The 17,913-nt window shown below is 37.6% G+C and overlaps 1 protein-coding gene across 1 annotated transcript in view; it reads right to left on the bottom strand.

Moving 5' to 3' along the window:
• The window catches only part of CHRM3 (cholinergic receptor muscarinic 3), a 367,085-nt gene extending 349,758 nt beyond the window's left edge, over positions 1 to 17,327 (bottom strand). Inside the window, exon 1 of the mRNA XM_077751886.1 lies at positions 17,268 to 17,327. The gene's annotated coding sequence lies outside the window, so the exon portion shown is untranslated. The remainder of the gene's footprint in view (positions 1 to 17,267) is intronic.
• Positions 17,328 to 17,913: the final 586 nt, after the last annotated feature.

Here is a 17,913-nt window from a genome sequence, read left to right as displayed (position 1 = left end):
TAGCCTAAAATATATATATTTCATGTATTCATCTTATAACTGAAAGTCTGTAGCCTTTAACCAACACTTTTCTAGTATTCCCCTCCCCCAGGCCCTAGGAAGCAAATCTTTTTTATTCTTTTGTTATTGTTGGGGGAGGGGCTTTATAAAGAGATTCCACTCCAATCTTCTGGAATCATTTTTAAAATATAATCCTACCTATAGGTTGTTAGCTGCATTAAATTATTTTTCCAGATGCGTTTTTACATTGTATGATTTATATGTTTCCTTTCTCTAGTCTAATTCTTGTGTCTTTGGGATTCCAACTCCTAATTATACCAGTCCTAATATTTCCTTATTTGGAACAATTAAGCGCAGTTCTATAAAATGCGATGTATGTTCTCCCTTCCATTAGTCTCTGGATCATTTTCTCAATGGTTAACTAAAATCTTCATTATTCTGTGAAACTGATTCTAAGTGTTGAGTTAAACATACAACCCTTTTTATGAATGACATAAGCAGAGATTCATTTCCTCTTATCTTTATTTGAAAAATCTCCATTCTAGTATAATTTCTGAGTAACTAAAGTTAGAAATATATGCACTGTCTCATTAAAGTGTCCCCAGAATGGCTAAGAATTGAGATCCTAAAACTCATTTTTTTTTTTTTTGTTTTTTTGCTATTAAAGTTTTACAGAAATCTGTTAGAGGAAGGCAGTATGCTTTTTGAGCCATTTCCTGTCCTTGTTCGAGTGCTCATGAAAAAGAGGAACGCTTTAGATAAACCAGCTGCTGGGTTGCCTAGAATAGTAAATTACTCTAACACTCCTATTTGATGTGATCCTGTCACACTTTTTTTTTTTTCAAGCAGGATTTCCTCATTTTTCACAACTATTTGTTTCCACTCTAAATTAGCTTCCTACAAATAGCCTCCTGTCAAATGTGTACTGAGCTCTCTGCACACAGTTCCCATAAATAAAGACACTCTAGTCCACTATGCCTACCTCCTTTTCTTTAAAAAAAAAGAAAATCACAAGTCATAACTTCTTGATTAAAGTGTTGCCTCCTCCCTGCCTTGAGATAGGTCACTTCTATAGTATAAAAACTTAAAACTCTGCGAACCCACCTGGAATTCTTCATGATTATTGAATTATATTGTGAAATGTTTGGGATTAAAAAAGAACAATAATGAAAAGGTCATTCACATTATCTGAAGAACTAGTATAAAAGTAANGCCATTCTTAACGCTTCTAATTTTATTGATCTAAACATTCGTTATTTTAGTGACTCCTTAGAAGTTAGCTCTCTGGGGAACCTGAACAATTTCATGCACACTCCACACTGACCTCATCTTCCTGATTTGAAGTAAGCCACTTCTGTGATGATCTACTTATTCTTAGAAACAAATAAATATTCATTATTTTGATTATATCATCTAAGAAAAAGAGTTTGCACCTGGATGGGTCCCTTCATGGTCTCTTGCCTGTCGCTCCAAGTCAACCTTGGAATAAAGGACATCTTACCCTTCGTGAGAAGGAAGGCAAGTCTCTGCATCTGTAAGCATGTCTAGAATATGATATAAATCCCATCTGCACCAATTTTGATGACATGATTTTATTAGTGCATAAATAAAAGGTTTGCTGAACTCTCCAACAGCAGTTTACCATTTCTTTGCTTATATGAATGATGGGTTCCAGTCACTTCCATGCCACTACCTGTGAAATTTCCCATTATATAGTAAAACAGATATGTGAGTCTGTGGAAATCTTCTAAAGGAATGACACTTGTTTCTTTAAAAAATGTTCTGAATGAAACACTAATTTCCAGAATCCACACGAAAACTTATGGTTACAGCTCAGAAAGCTTGTATAATGATGGACACAAACCTTTTATGTTTATGACGTTGCATTAACAACTCAGGCTTTGGCACCAGCCAGACTTGGGTACAGATTTAAATTGTACAACCTGATAGTTTCCATGAACCATAAGCCCTCAGAGAACGTCTCTTCATATGAAAAAAAAAGGGGATAATATCTATTTCCTAGGGTTATTATGAGGATGAAATGACTTAAATGTAAATACTTCAATGAAAACCAGCAAGTGGATGGTCCCTAACACATGTCTCCATTTGCTCTATCCTTTCCTTCCAGAACTCTTCACATTGGATCAGAAGCATGGATTGGGTCAGAAGTGAGTGGGCTCCTAATGGGAAAGATTTTCCAATTTCAAACTGTTTGGGCCCCATTAGTAGAAACTAATGTGAAAATGAAAACAATTGGCTAAATGCTGTACACTGAACTGGCAAAACAATATTATGCTTGCAGTGTTAGACGGGGGAGGGGGTGCGGTAAATTTAGCCCTGCCACATAATGGGTGGGGACTGAAGACTGAGAAGCAGAAAGTTAAAAAAAATTTTTTTGACTGAGAAACTCTATTTAATACAAATTCTAGTAGTAAATCTTCATGGATTTATTTGTTCCTTTAGTAAATATTTAGTCTCCACCAGACAGTAAGCACTATTCTTGGTTCTGGAGGTAGAGCTGTAAGTGAGGAAGACTGAATTTACTCTCTGCTTCCACAGAGCTTACATTCTGATGAGTGGATATAAGATAAACAAACACAGGAGTATTTAAGAAATAATATACATACACAGAAACAAAATGTGGAGGTCTGTTTGACGGCTTCTTCCCTACTCATTGGGCAGGAAGCCACTGAGGGCGATGGCATACCCACTGAATCCTGAATAAAATGGAAGAGGCAGCTGGAGCATGAAGGGAAGAGTTCGTCTACAAGGCAGAGAGAAGCCAGCATGGTAGACCAAGCGGGAAAGAGGAAGAAGGTAGTGAAAAATGAGGGAGACCAAGGGCTGGTGACGGTCACATGGGGGGCCTGGGAGGTATGGAAGAGTGTTCGGGTTATATTCGGGTATTCCGAAAGCCCCTGCAGGATTGTGAGCAAAGGAGAGATGTGACAGGTGTCAAGAGTGGTCTCAGGGAGAGCTGGTGGGAAGTCACAGGTGGTATCGGCTCAGGTAAGACTAGCTGGACTAGGTAGTACTGGAGGAGAGTACATCCGGGGTGTGGTATGAAGGCTGATTTGATAAAATGTTCTGGTGAATTACATGTGGGAGATGAAGAAAGGAGAAAAACAACACCTAGGCTTTGTCTGGTTCTCCAGGGAAAGAATTAAAGTTTGGGGGCCCCTGGGTGGCTCAGTCAGTTAAGCATCCAACTCTTAATTTCGAATCGGGTCATAGACTTACAGGTCATGAGACTGAGCCCCACAGTGGGATCTATGCTGACAGTGTGGAGCCTGCTTAGGATTCCTTCTCTCTCAGCCCTTCCTATGCTTATGCACACTGTCTCTTTCTCTCTCAAAATAAATAAGTAAACTTTTAATAAAGAAGTAAAGTTTGGAAAAGGGAAACAAGACAGACTGGGGAAATATATGTTTGGGATAGAATGGAGGAAAATCCACAGTCCATTTTGGCAAGTTAATTTAGCACTATCTGGGGCACCTGGGTGGCTCAGTCGGTTAAATGTCCGACTTTAGCTCAGGTCATGATCTCACGGTTCCTGGGTTCAAGCCCTGCATCGGGCTCTGCTGACAGCCAGCTCAGAGCTTGGAGCCTGTTTCGGATTCTGTTTCTCCCTCTTTCTCTGACCCTCCCCTGCTCATGCTCTCTTCCTCTCTCTCTCCCTCCCTGCCCCTCTCTCTCTCTGTCTCTCTCTGTCTCTCTCACAGAAATAAAAAACAACATTAAAAAATTTTTAGCACTACCTGTCAGGCACTCACGTCACGTTGGCATGTTTGTTATATGGGGTCTGATCTCGAGAGAAGGGGTTAGGGATGGAGCTGTCAGAGGACCCAGACACAGAGATTTATATGAAAGATGTTTAAAACGTTTTTCAAAAAGTTGTCACATAGAGTGAATGAAAACAAAATGATCACTCATATGGGATAAATACATTATAGTATGTCCATACAACGTAATGTTACAGATTATTAAAATCTCTTATAGATTAATATTTAGAGGAACATAAATACGGGAAAATGGGAATGTATTGTTATACTACTAAGAGGAAAAAGTAGGAGTTTTATAATCCTANTCTCCTAGAAATAAATAAAACATTAAAAAAATTTAAAAAAAAAGAAATCTAGAATATAAAAATATTTGAAGAGTTACTTTGAAGTTTTTCAGTGTAAGATTTGAGGTGTTTTATAATATTTTTGTATCTCTTTTTATATTTTAAAGTCTATAAAATCTGGAAAAATTAATGACCATAAAAACTTCAGTTAGCCTATGTTATAATAAAACAGCAGAATATATTAAAGAAAGATTTAGCAAAACCAGTTTAACAGTATTTCATTTCCTAACATTACTATAAAGTTACTGAGAAGCAGAAGAAATGATGTATTTTCTAATTAATGTGCTTCTATAATGGTATTGTTTAATTTTTTTTTTACAACACAAAACATTTCTCAGTATTTTTTCCCTGTTCTTTGCATAAATAAATTTTTGGTCCCAGAGAATTTTTGCATACCAGTTACTCCATTTCACCATTTGTACCTTTTCTTACAAATAAATGGTATATACTTAGTCCATCCATCACTCTTAAATTTACTTGGAAAAATAAACTGTGACATCCGTTGTTATTCATTCCAAAACAAAAAGGCCATGAAATGTTTTGTTTCCCCTTAATGGTTGATTTGGATGACACATGGGAAATGATCAATTGTGTGAGAACTGAGCTCTGCAATGACAAAAAAAAGGGGGGAAGTGTGCGTAAGACATTTCATAGTCATTGGGATAGTGTTGTATATAACTATAGTTATAGAACCAATGGAATATTTTCCCTTATTAAACATACACTATCAGGGCCAGTGAAATGTAACAAGGTAATCAACTCATGCAGAAGAAATGTTGATTAGCTTCCTGCAACTAAGAGGAATGTCTTCTTTACTAAATTAAACCAATCAGTGTTCTCTCTTGAAATTCTTCCTGACTTTCCCTGAAGTCTTATGAAGAAAATCTTATATTTAAGGAAATTGGTCCCTCAGAATTTGATATTAAAATTGGATGCAGTGCTTAAACAGTCAGTTGTTGACATCCAATGAAACAAATTTTGACCATAATAAAGCAATTGGGGAAAATGTGTTGTATAACAGAATTCAAGATCAAGTTTAAGGTCAAAGGTAAGCCGAAACCCAAGATTTTATTTTAAATTCTAGTGTTTAAATAAGTATTTGTGCCCACAGTGGAACATTTCTTTAGGATATACACTGTAGAAGCATAAACTGGTGAATCCATCTGAGATTATCTTAACCCAGGTCCAGAGTATCAACTGGGTATCAAGGTGTTCCATGGACTGTGAATAATGGAGACACACTGCTTCGCTTATATGACCTTTTCAAAGATTATGAAACTCATAGATAGGGGTGCCTGGGTGGCTCAGTTGGTTAAGCATCCAACTCTTGATTTCAGCTCAGGTCACGATCTCATAGTTTGTGGGTTCGAGCCCCGCATCAGGCTCCATGCTGTCGGTGTGGAGCCTGCTTGGGATTTCCTCTCTCCCTCTCTCTGTGCTCCTCTTCCACTTGCACTGCCTCTGTCTCTCTCAAAATAAATAAATAAACTTAAAAAAAAAATCACAGATTTAGGGAAAGTGACGGAGAATGGCTATTGTGAATATTATTTTGTGCCATACTTATGAGTTTAGCAAGATTATCAGTGGTATAGTGGGGGTGAGAGGATAAGGAAGGCCATATAAGTAAAAGAGGCAAATACCCTAGATGTTCCTGGCACAAGAGCTCACTCAGCTCACATTCACTGAGCATCCTTCTAGTACTCAGCACTGTGACAGCTTCTATCTTGGGTTACAAAGGGGAACTGGCAATACGTACGCAAGAGAAGCTCAAGACAAGCACTGAGTCCAATTAGGGAAGGGAGATGAAGATAAAGACAGTGAGGGATTTTAGTTCCATAAATACTTAGTAAGTAATGGCAGAGAAGCTGACTCTGGTGACCCAGAATTTTTAACATGAAGCAAAAACTTGGACCAATATGTTAATGGATGTGTAGGCATTTTCCAGGCGTAACAGAAGGTGAAGGCATTCTAGGCAAGGAGATCATGGGCCAGCCCAATGGTCCAGTAACACAAAAGATTTTTAACGTGCTTAATACCGACCCGAGTTCAAATGTTAGGTGTGTAAGTGGGTAGGGCTGGATATGTTTGGAGAATTTCCTGAAGTCGGATTCTGGAGGGCCTCTTATTCTCACTGAGATGTGTCTGAACTTTAATCTCAAGGCAAAGGGAATGTGGTTATGGGAAATGTTTATGCAAAGAGTGAAATATTCAAGTTTGTGTGTTGGAAAGGATTCCAACAGTAAGAGCAACGACATACCAGAAGGGAGTAATGAGGGAGTCAAATAGACTATTACAATGTTTACTGCAATAGCTTAGGTATGAAATCACAGGGCCAAATAGTAGTACCTGCAAGGTAAAGAATAGAATTGTTTTAAAGGATATTAGGTGACAGAATCATCTGGATCGATCACTCATTTTTATTGAGAGGCTGGGGAACTTCGAAAATGACTCAAATTCCACTGGATAAGTGCATGGTGGTGATTACCACTGGTCATAATAGAGATTAAAGGAGGAGAAGGAGGGTGGGATTAAAAACTAAGTTCACATTTGGACTTACAAAATTGTAACTGCTTTTAAGAATGCCATTAACTCAGTACTTCAAACAACATTGAGAGATCACTCCAGTCATCTTCTACTAAGTGATGGCTATCAAGACGGAGATACTGAGGAACTAAGGAGCTGTCTACACTTGAAGATGACGAAGTGAAGATTTTGAAAACGTATGGATTAGAAAAGACAAACTAATTTAAGAAGACAAAACTAAGAAGAGAGGGGATTAGATAAGTAACAGTGGTTTTCTAACTTTTTTCCACTGTGTCCCCTAATAATAAACACATTGTACTTTGACCTGACACATATAAATGATATAAATGAAACAAAGACTTTATAGAAAGTAATTATGGGATATACTCTGACATTTTTTTCTTTTATTGGTGTTGCATTTTAAAATGCTGGTGGCAATCTACTAACCTGATTTTATGACTGATTCGCAGGTCAGTCTTGAAATATCAGCAACGCTGACAGAGAACTCAGATGGTAAGACTGGTTTTGTGAAGCAGGTAGCTGAACAAAGAGGTTTGAGTGTCAGAAGCAATGTGATTGAGTTGCTTTTCTTATTAGCAGGCAACAGAGCTTCTGAACAAAGGGAGAGGGCTCTCTCCACTAATTAAGTGGCTTTTCCTTAATCTGCACAGCCCTGGAGGATCTGATAGCCCAAGGCATAAATGAAAGAATGAGATTAAAGTCCATGATCCAGTTACTTTTGAAAGTTAAAAAATAAAATAAAATAAACACCTTTTGTAATATAGTCTGAGTTTGTAGCTGATCTCTCAGAAACCGAAAAGCAGGGGCATCATTTGCTTCCTCCAATGGCCCCACTTGGTGTTGATTTCCCCCTGAGAGTTGTAACAAAACTGAAATAAACAACCTGGAACTCCTTCTACACAATGAGTTTTTCCTTGTCTTGGACTTATTATTTCTATCTTGTGACTTATCTTGCATACCTCCTCCTTGAGGAAGCTGGAGATTGATCTCCAGCTTAAGGAAGGCTCTGACATTTCTATAACATGTTTAATGTATTTTAATAGACAAACACTAAGAGTAGTAGACACTGAAATGCAGCTATAATTACTCTCCTTATTAGAGAGCTACACTTCGCAGGTTGTTAGCACACAGAGGGGTGGGGACTGTTTACAGGATGGGGACTTGGTGATAATTACTTTGTCAACAATGTTACTTTGTTAGAAATCCTTTAGTATTACTCTCTATGTGGAGTAGTACGGAAAAGGCAAAATTAGCACTGATGAGCTATTCATGTTCCTGCACCTCAGCCTGTTTTTGCCCCATCGTCTAAAAGCCATTAGACATTATCATTTGATGAGATTATTTTTTAATCCAAGTTATTTTAAAAAGCTAAATTTAAAAATGCACTCTCAAGGATGGCTACAAGATCTTTTGTAGCACATTTCATAGCAAGCATTGATTTTTACATCAATGGCATGAGAGGTAAGTGATCTTGAGTTGGGAAAGCCACCAAAATCACGTATTCAGAAAACCTGGAAAGTAGGTAAGTTTCAAACATGCAAATGGGCTTAGTGAAAGGAAGCATGATTTTAAATGAATGCAGTTATGATGTTCTCCATCCAAGAGGAATGGGCTACTTTATCTACCACTGCAATTCTAAGTAAACAGAGTTTAATATCTACTTGCTGAACTTAAGAAGTCATTATATTGCATCCAAAAATCACTAAAAATGTCTGACTCACTTTCCTGTTGGAAAGCTGGCTGAGCACAGTGCATGGCTGACACTTTACACAATTTCTTAATTGTTCCTTTTGTCACAAGCTCTACATCCGATACTACATTTCTAATTAAGTAATGGATATGAATCAATGATTCTGGTTCTATAACTAGCTTTCACATGACTAGGTAATACAAGTACAACACATCCGTGTCATTCTATGCTTCAGCAGAGAAAGCACTTGAACTTCAACTGAAGAATAAAAATTTGGAATTGCATCTTTTCTCTCTGTGTTATGTTTTCCCCTTTGGGTCTCATGGTGTGCAAACTTTCTGTCCCCCTTAGCCACTATAAACCATTTTTGGTGTGATCTGATAATGTACACAAGGTTTTCTCCTTTAGATTCTGGAGCACCTACAAAATTATCTCACAGTAAGTAAAAAAAACACAAGATAGGAAACACATGAATCATTTTCTAATGAAGATTGAGATAGCTTATCAAAATTTTCATTTTTCTAGAAGAGATCAAACTTCTAGAAGTTTGGAAGTAAGAACTTCTAAAGTTTTGGAAGTAAGAATACCCAACTTGGTAATCTAAAATTATGCTTTGGAGGGGCGCCTGGGTGGCTCAGTCAGTTGAGCATCCGACCTCGGCTCAGGTCATGATCTCACGGCTTGTGGGTTTGAGCCCCGCGTCAGGCTCTGTGCTGACAGCTCAGAGCCTGGAGCCTGCTTCTGTTCTGTGTCTCCCTCTCTCTCTGCTCCTCCCCAGCTCATGCTCTGTGTCTCTCTCTCAAAAATAAATGAACATTAAAAATAAATAAATAGATAAAATTATGCTTTGGAGAAAGTTCAATGAAAGAATTCTTGTTGGTACAAAAAGCAATTGCTCCTATGTAAAGTTAAATTTGTTACTATTTGTATACCCATAGATTTAATGATATAGATCACTATATAAGAGGAGTTTATATATACATATATACATACACATAAACACACACACTCGACTCTCGTCGTCCATACCTCCTGGCCACCAGTGGCTACCTAGAAAAACTCTATGAGGACAGGGATCTTGCCCACCGTTCACAGAGGCAGGGCCGACTGTACAAGGAGGTCTACAGATACTTGCTGAATGAATGAACAAAATACCCGAGTTCTCCGGCTTCAAATATTTAACTAATGTAACTTAGGGCATGATTTTCTTTTCAGATAATTTAATCCACTCAAGTATTAAATGACTTCAAAATATTACAATTATCTTCTTTATTGAAAAGCAAGTGTTTCCTCAAAACTATCTTTGTTGCCCAGGCTTTTTTTTTTTTTTTTTTTTTAATTACATTTAGGTCTTCCTTGTTGGGGTAAATAGATCTGCTGAGTGAGCATCTAAGGGACAGTAAAACACCATTAATATCTGTCCATCAGAAAGAGAAGCAAGATATGAGATGAATCCACAAAATTCTTTTCAAGCATAACTGAGCTGAAAAGTGGGAATGCATGTGAAAACATTTGGTGGGCGGACTGGTGTACAGAAGACCCTTGTTCAGACTAAGAATTTTAGTCTGAACTTTGTGGAAGTAATGAATTATAGTATGAAACACATGCTGATTTCATGGCAGTTACATGACCTTAATATGAAAAAAATAAGTCATCAAAATTTACAGATATACTGTCCAGTCTAAAAAATGCATTTTTGATGTATTTTCCTGGAAGATGCCTGTTTCTGTCTGTCATTGAAGACATGTCTCAAATAAGTGCAGATTCTCATTTTTATTCATATAAGTTGCTGCAGAAGGATAGAAGGGAAAATCTTTAACTATAATTTTATAAGCTATTTATTCTCCAGGATATAAAAGAAGCATGGTTCAAAACATGAAGCACATTATATTTTCAAAATTAATTTTATTTAAAAAATCAAATTAGTTTTCTAATTTCATAAAATGTGATATGCCTCCATACATATGTGCCTCCCCTGTAGGGTGAAGCTGTTACAAATTTAGGTTACATAAGTATGGATGTGAATCAGTGGGGTACAGGGCACAGTAAACATCTCCTTTGTAAGAAGAAGATGAGGAGGCCATCGTCGCAGAGCTTTCGTGAAGATGACACAATGATGTGACACAATATAAGACAAAAGCCCACTGCAGTTACTAGCTCAGTACATGGTAGTCATCATTATCATTGCCAAATTTCACCACACAACTGTTAAGTTCATTAGCTAAAAGGAATGTCAGAAAATAGTCACTGAGATATTTGAATCTTCAAATACATAAAATAAAGACTTGAGAAATTATCAGGAAACAATCTGGAATTTTTTTTTTAAATTTATTTCTAGGAGAGAGAGAGACAGCGTGAGCAGGGGAGGGTCAGAGAGAGAGGGAGTCACAGACTGAAACAGGCTCTAGGCTCTGAGCTGGCAGTCAGCACAGAGCCCGATGCGGGGCTCGAACCCACGAACCGGGAGATCATGACCTAAGCGAAAGTCGGATGCTTAACTGACGAAGCCACCCAGGCGCCCCACAATCTGGAAATTTTTTAAGGGTTACCTTTGGGAATAACACAAAACCAAACCAAACCAAACCAAAAGAAACCAAAACAAAATAAAACAAAACCCCACTTCTGATACTATGTTATACTATCGCAATCTACTTATTGGAGCATACCAAAGCTTTAATATTGTGATTACGTGAGCCCTATATTTCTACATTAGTCCTATATTTCTGCTTACACAACTGGATGAATATTCATTACTCCTACATTAGTCCTATATTTCTGCTTACACAACTGGATGAATATTCTTGATACATGATTCATTCAAACATCATCCCTTTTTGCAGAAGCCTGTCAATCTAAAATAGCTCATGCATTGAAAACTGTCAGCCCATTTTCCTCTCTGAATATGTCTTTACTGGCTTAACACCTCGCACTTACCTACCTACAGTCATCTGTGAAAGCTGAATGGCATGAGATACAGTGTATTACAATTAGCCTGTAGTGACTCCTCTGTGTAAGACTTAGGTACATGAAGTAGCAAAGATGAATGTCAAGTGTGAAAATACTAGTGGACTTAATGGTCTTCTCTGTTAAGATGGTACTATTCAAGTATAAATATTAAACTAAACAATTTTAATTTTGCTTCTGAGCAATATACAGCCACCAAAGTTACATTTCAGATAGAATTCCATGCAGCTACATAATGAGGGTTTTGTTTACCGACTTGGAGGGAATTTTTTGGTTTCGTTGTATTTCCACGTATTTCTTAAAAAATAGATCAAACCTATGGGAATGTTGAATTACTCAATATATACATTCCACCTTTCCCCATTCAGATTAATGATAGGAATTTTCCATGGGTATATGTAAAATATGTAAAATTCTTAAATATTTTAATATATTTTATAATGAGTTGAACATTATTCTAAATATATATAAATATTATTATAATAAAAAACATTAAGAACTCTTTTATGTTTTCTTGTATATTAATAAACTATTAATTAATGTATGAACTCCTTAATTAATGTATAAATAATTTCTTACATATTAATCTGCATGGAAAAAATCATTTCCATCTCAGTCAAGAAAAGGTCAAATAATTCTTATTTTTGTTGAAATGTTGTACTAAAAATAATACATTAATGATAAACTAATAAGGAAGTCAGTAGAATCAGTTTTACATTTTCTTTTTTTAAAATTTTTATAATGTTTTATTTATTTTTGAGAGAGAGAGACAGAAAGAGAGAGAGAGAGAGAGAGACAGCGTGAGCAGGGGAGGGTCAGAGAGAGAGGGTGATACAGAATCTGAAACAGGCTCCAGGCTCTGAGCTGGCAGTCAGCACAGAGCCCGACGCGGGGCTCGAACCCACGAACCGTGAGATCATGACCTGAGCCGAAGTCGGATGCTTAACTGACTGAGCCACCAGGTGCCCCTGCTAATTTATATTAATAACAATTGGAAGTAATATCCATATTGAAGAACATTTCATAGAAATCTTTTGACATGGCAAATGCAATTATTTTCTGTTCAGTCTGAGGACAGAGAATGGTATTCTTTCTATCATTAATTTAATCACCAACTATTTGTTGAGCACTAGACCTTGGAAATAAGAGACTGAATAAGACAAGGAATTCCCTCAGCAAGACTGCAATAGGATCGATGGATACTTGCTATAGACTGACTGTGTACCTCTCACCCAAAACTCAGACATCACATGCAAATGCCCAATGTGGTGGCATGTGGAGGTGGGGTCTTTGGGCGGTGATTAGGTCATGAGGGTTCAGCCCTCATGAATAGGATTATAGTTACTCAAGAATAAATGGGAAACTTATAAAAGGTGCCCCAGAAAACTCCTTTGCCCCTTCCACCATGTGAGGACACAGAAAATATAGCTTTCTAAAGAGTAAACCCTTACCCTACATGAAATCTGCTCATGCTCAGAGTCCCCAGGCTCCAGAACAGTGAGGAATACATTTCTGTTGTTTATAAGCCACTCGGTTGATGGTATTCTGGTTTAGCAGCACCAACGGACTAAGACAGAAATGTAAACCAATTATTGCAGAAGAAGTGAAGAATGTGGTCTGTCACCGAGGCATGCACGCAGTACAGAGGTGGAAAGAAAGAAAGGGATGGTCAGTTTCAAGACGAGGATTAGAGTAGCTTTCACAGACGGCAGCGAATGTCAAAAGAGTCTGGAAGGAATAGCGGACTTTAGTGGATGGTGTGTGTGAGCAAGAGGAGATCAGGACAGGCAGGTGAGGCTGGGGGGCTTATGGGTGGGCGGTGGGCACAGAGGCTGAGATCTGAAGTTGACAAAAGCAACGGGGCCTCATAAACCGTCTGGGGCATCTGCAGCTCATCTGACAGTGCATCTAGTCACTCGGCAGCAGACACTCGCCGTTCATGAACTCATCTTCTGCGTGTCCTGCCCTACATCCTCATCATCCACAACCACCCTGAGCTTCTCCTGCTCCCCACGGAGTGTGTTATGCTTACAGTCACAACCTTTTCTTAAAAGTCCCACCCATACAGATTCCATTCACATCTGTCTCCAAATGACAGCTGGCTTTAGTTCTGAATACCCCATGTCTTCCAAACTCTGGCACTATGACAGGGAATGAGACTTCTCTTAGTTTTCAGAGATACCACTGTATGAAGTATTAGACTCATACCCGACTAAATCAGACCCCTTTGAAAGGACACTTCTACTGCCACAAATAATTATTGAGACAAACATCACAAGTATGTCAGGGCCGTGACAAGAAGCAGGACGATGCGAGAATCTGTCTGGGTGAGCACCGTGACTCTGTTTTCTCTTTTTATGACACTCTAAATCCTAATAGGAGACTTCAAATGTGACGGTGACCATGGGGCCGAAGTATGGAGCGGTGCAGGGCCCTGTGGAAGCAGGTGAGAATGATCAAGGTCATCTCTTACCAAAGGCCCCGAGCAGGGACACCAAAGCAACAGCAAAGCCTGTGTCTGCATATGTGGACAGAAGAATGCACTTGCCAAAACCATTGACCCCAAAATCTCCTCTACAACCATGAATGTCCTCGTCATGAGCAAACTCTTGAAGGCTAACACTATTGCAAAAAACAAACAAGAAGAAAAACAGGAGTCGATAATATCACAGTCTGAACTATCAACAAGTCAGCTTAAATTTGCATGTGAAAGAGTTTCTGGGTGCTGATACGGATGGGCACAGAGATAGGGTGACCAAGCACTGCCACTGCTCCAGGCGGTTTATAATTAACACACGACGGAAAGGGACTCGGTTTTCTCTTCAGAATCATACACAGCAGCCAGGCAATTGGCTCTTGGCTCAGATTACTGCCCCAGATTATCAGTATTTCCCACCTTGGGTACAAATGATGACTCATTTGAAATATACCTCCCAGAACAACCGCTGAATTCTGTCCACTGTGAGCCCAAAGGACAATATGCTAAGTTTATTTATAACAGGAATAAGCAATGATCTGGTTTAGATGAAATGTTCAAAAAGCAAACCCTTCCTTCACATTGTTTTATGACATACATTCTGCATTTCCACCTCTTTTCTTCTCTCCCTCCCTTTTTTTTTAAGAAAAATCATTTTAAATATGCTAACAGCCCAATCTTTTTAACAAATTAAACGTTGAGTTGATATTCTTTGATAGGCCTAAAAAAGGCAATGGATTTATTTTTTAATCAGGATGCCATATTTAAGTTATGTTTGCATTTTGTAATTTGATTGAAGTTATTCATCTGTCTTTTTTGAAGTTCTGGATCTAACAAAGTAAATCACATAATTGGGCACATTGCTAAAAGTCCCCTAAATATAACATATGGCAAGAAGGACATTTTCAGAATCAGAGTATCTCTGATTTACATTACTTTAAAAATGCATTATATAATAATTTGTGACTATATTTTCACAACTCTCAGTTCAGGTGCTGGCTACCATTCCTTGCCAGATGCTGTGTTAAACCATCCTAACAAAAGCAGTAGGGAGTATATCTTAATTCTTTCTTTTCTTTTCTTTTCTTTTTTTTTTTTTCAGAAACTGAGACTTCAAAAGGTTCAGTAGCTACTTTAGTTTCCACCATAGAGTAATAAATGGGTTTGGACTCAGGGCTTTCTGATTCCAAAACCTGTAGTGGTCACCATAATCCCACACTCTGTCCAGTGACTAATAACCAAACATATTGATTAGCTACTAAGCACCACACAGCACTCCTAAGCACTTGACCCTACTAAGGCATGTAATCCACGAAAAAACCCTGTGAGATAACTCTGGGTGCTGGTACGGATGGGCACAGAGATGGGGTGACCAAGCACTGCCACTGCTCCAGGCAGGTTATAATGAACACACGACTGAAAGAAACTTGGTTTTCTCTTCAGAATCGTACACAGCAGCCAGGCAATTGGCTCTTGGCTCAGATTATTGCCTCAGGTTATCAGTATTTCCCACCTAGGGAACAAAAAATGACTCATTTGAGACATACCACCCAGTACAACCACTAAATTTTGTCCAATACGAGCCCAATGGATAATACCTTAAGTTCATTTATAATAGAAGTATAAAGTATGCAATATGGTATAGACAAAATGATTATGGAAGTGAAAAGCAAATCCTTCCTCCACATCATTTTGTGACATACATTCTGCACTTCCACCTCTTTTCTTACTTTTTCTTTTTCTTTTTTTTTTAGAAAAAGAAATAATTCTTATTATTAGGCTCATTTTACAGATGAGCAAACTAAAGCACAGACAGGTTAAAGGACTTGTCCAACAGTGCAAAGCTGAAAAATGAAAGAATTCGGTTGCAACCCCAGAAGTCTGACTTTAGACAGCCCCCTGCCCATGTTCGGGACTACGCTACAATACTAGCAAGTGAATGTATGTTACCTGTTATTAAAGATTTTGTTTCACCTAAATGCAAGGACTTTATTCATGTAATAAGACATTGCCCCTCCAATAATAATCATATCCAATTCCTGGAGAATAATCTGCATACCAGTGTCATTGCACGGTCCTGCTTATATAACAACTTTTTAATTTTTAGTGAAAAAGTCTTTCTCCATCTTACTAAATATATTCATTAATATTCTCATTTTCAATCTTTTACCTTAAACACACTAGCTGTATTCCATTAGGAAAAAAGAATGGTCATACAAGGTAGTGAAGAGATTTCAGTAAAAAGGAATTCAACATATTGAGTTAAATGAACAGTATCTGATTAAATTTCTCCATTATTTCCTTAATGTCCTGAAATGTAACTGTATATAAAAAGTACCTAATGTATCTTTTCTCCTCCACGTGTACATAGCCAAAACTAAGTTTAATAAAGAGTTGTTCAGGAGATCAGAAGCAGACACCTGCTGCCTATGGTTGTGGGGACTAATATGCACAGCCTGTGTGAGAAGCATGGTTTTTTTTTCATATTTAATTTACACATAATTTTCTTAAATACCAGAAATTAGTTTGGTTCATGAATTAAAATTAAGTATGATTTTATTATTTGTATTTTGGGTGAATAACATACAAAACATCAAATGGTATTAACCAATTTAAAAGGCTGAGCACCAAATGCTGTATGGAAGTGCTGAACCACTAAATTGTAGACCTGAGTTTAATATTACACTGTATGTTAACTAGAATTTAAATTAAAAAAAACACTAAAGAAAAAACAAAAATATGAGCACAACTTTTGTCCAACTCCCTCCTTGAAATATTAATCAGCCACAGATAACATCATTTTTATGGGTTTTGTAGTTAACTAATAACTTCACATTATTATCTCGCTGGACCTATAATCTTAGCAATTAGGTAAAACAGAAATTCTCTGTCTCATTTTGCAGGTGAGGAAACTGATGCCTGGAGACTTAAGGGCCTCGTTGGATGGTACAATTAAGGTTTTCTGACGCAGTATAATTCCCTTTCCATGACACCATAAACATCGCATGTCAATTACCATATGATACTTGTATAAGTGGACACATTATCAGATACCCTGTTGTTAAAACTGCAATAAAATCAAACCCTTCCAAAACATCACATTAGGTAAAAATTTTTTAGGTTTATGCTGCCAGGTTTTTATGATGATATTCAAGAACCAAAGGCCATTGAAAATTTCCAGTGATGTTATTTTCACTCAGTTAAAAGAGAGTAGAGTTCTATACTTCTAAACTCTGCTACAGAGATACATATATCCTTCCATACTAATATACATACACATGCATAACAGATACATTTTAACCTGCTCTTTCACTTTGCAATTGGTTGCCACATAACCAGAATAAATCTAGTCATATTCATAACAGCAAGACGAACAAATGTATTTTGCATATCTTTCTTTATAAATGTATACTCTTGACGATCTCCATACATAACCATGTAAACAATACCGAATAGAAAATACCTACTAGTGAAGAGCCTTAGTGGCATACATCTGGACAGGAATGTTTATCGTTCCATCGATCCACAGCTCACTGAGCGGCTCTTCACTGAAACGTGTGCCATCACTGTTCAGATCTAAAAAGACATACAAAGAGATAACAAGGTCAATGAAGAGTATTTCATATCATTCATACAAGAGTATTTTCCAACCTACGGCTTTAGAAAAATGTTTGACGATGCATCACACATCTCTGATTTCCCCCATAATGCATAGCATAGCCATGGACACACACTATGGGTCAATAAATTAGCTGATTTCATAGTAAATTTGTAGTAAATTGATAGGACTTTACTGGAAGGTTATAAATTTATCAAGAAAGAACAAAACAAACAAAAGGCAAATCTGACATCCTTGGATGTGGGTTGTTTTTTAGGACCAATGCACTGAACATTATATCTTGTCCATGTATGACATTTCCTTTAGTCTTCCCAACAATGCTCCAGCATAGGTAGTGTCCTCGTTTACAGCGTTTAGGGTTCAGAATAGGTCAACTGGCCCTAGACTCTGACCTCTCGAGCCATGTTCTTTCACTTATCGTGGGGAGAGTGTAGGAACATGTGTTGTCCTATGCATATTTGTGTCTCCTACGTCCTACAATATGAGTGACAGAC

The sequence above is a fragment of the Crocuta crocuta genome, unplaced genomic scaffold, assembly GCF_008692635.1.
Source record: "Crocuta crocuta isolate KB4526 unplaced genomic scaffold, BGI_CrCroc_1.0 scaffold694, whole genome shotgun sequence".
NCBI classification, from domain to species: Eukaryota; Metazoa; Chordata; class Mammalia; order Carnivora; family Hyaenidae; genus Crocuta; species Crocuta crocuta.
The sequence above is the reverse complement of the archived record's forward strand: the minus strand, read 5'-3'. Positions and strand labels throughout refer to the sequence as shown.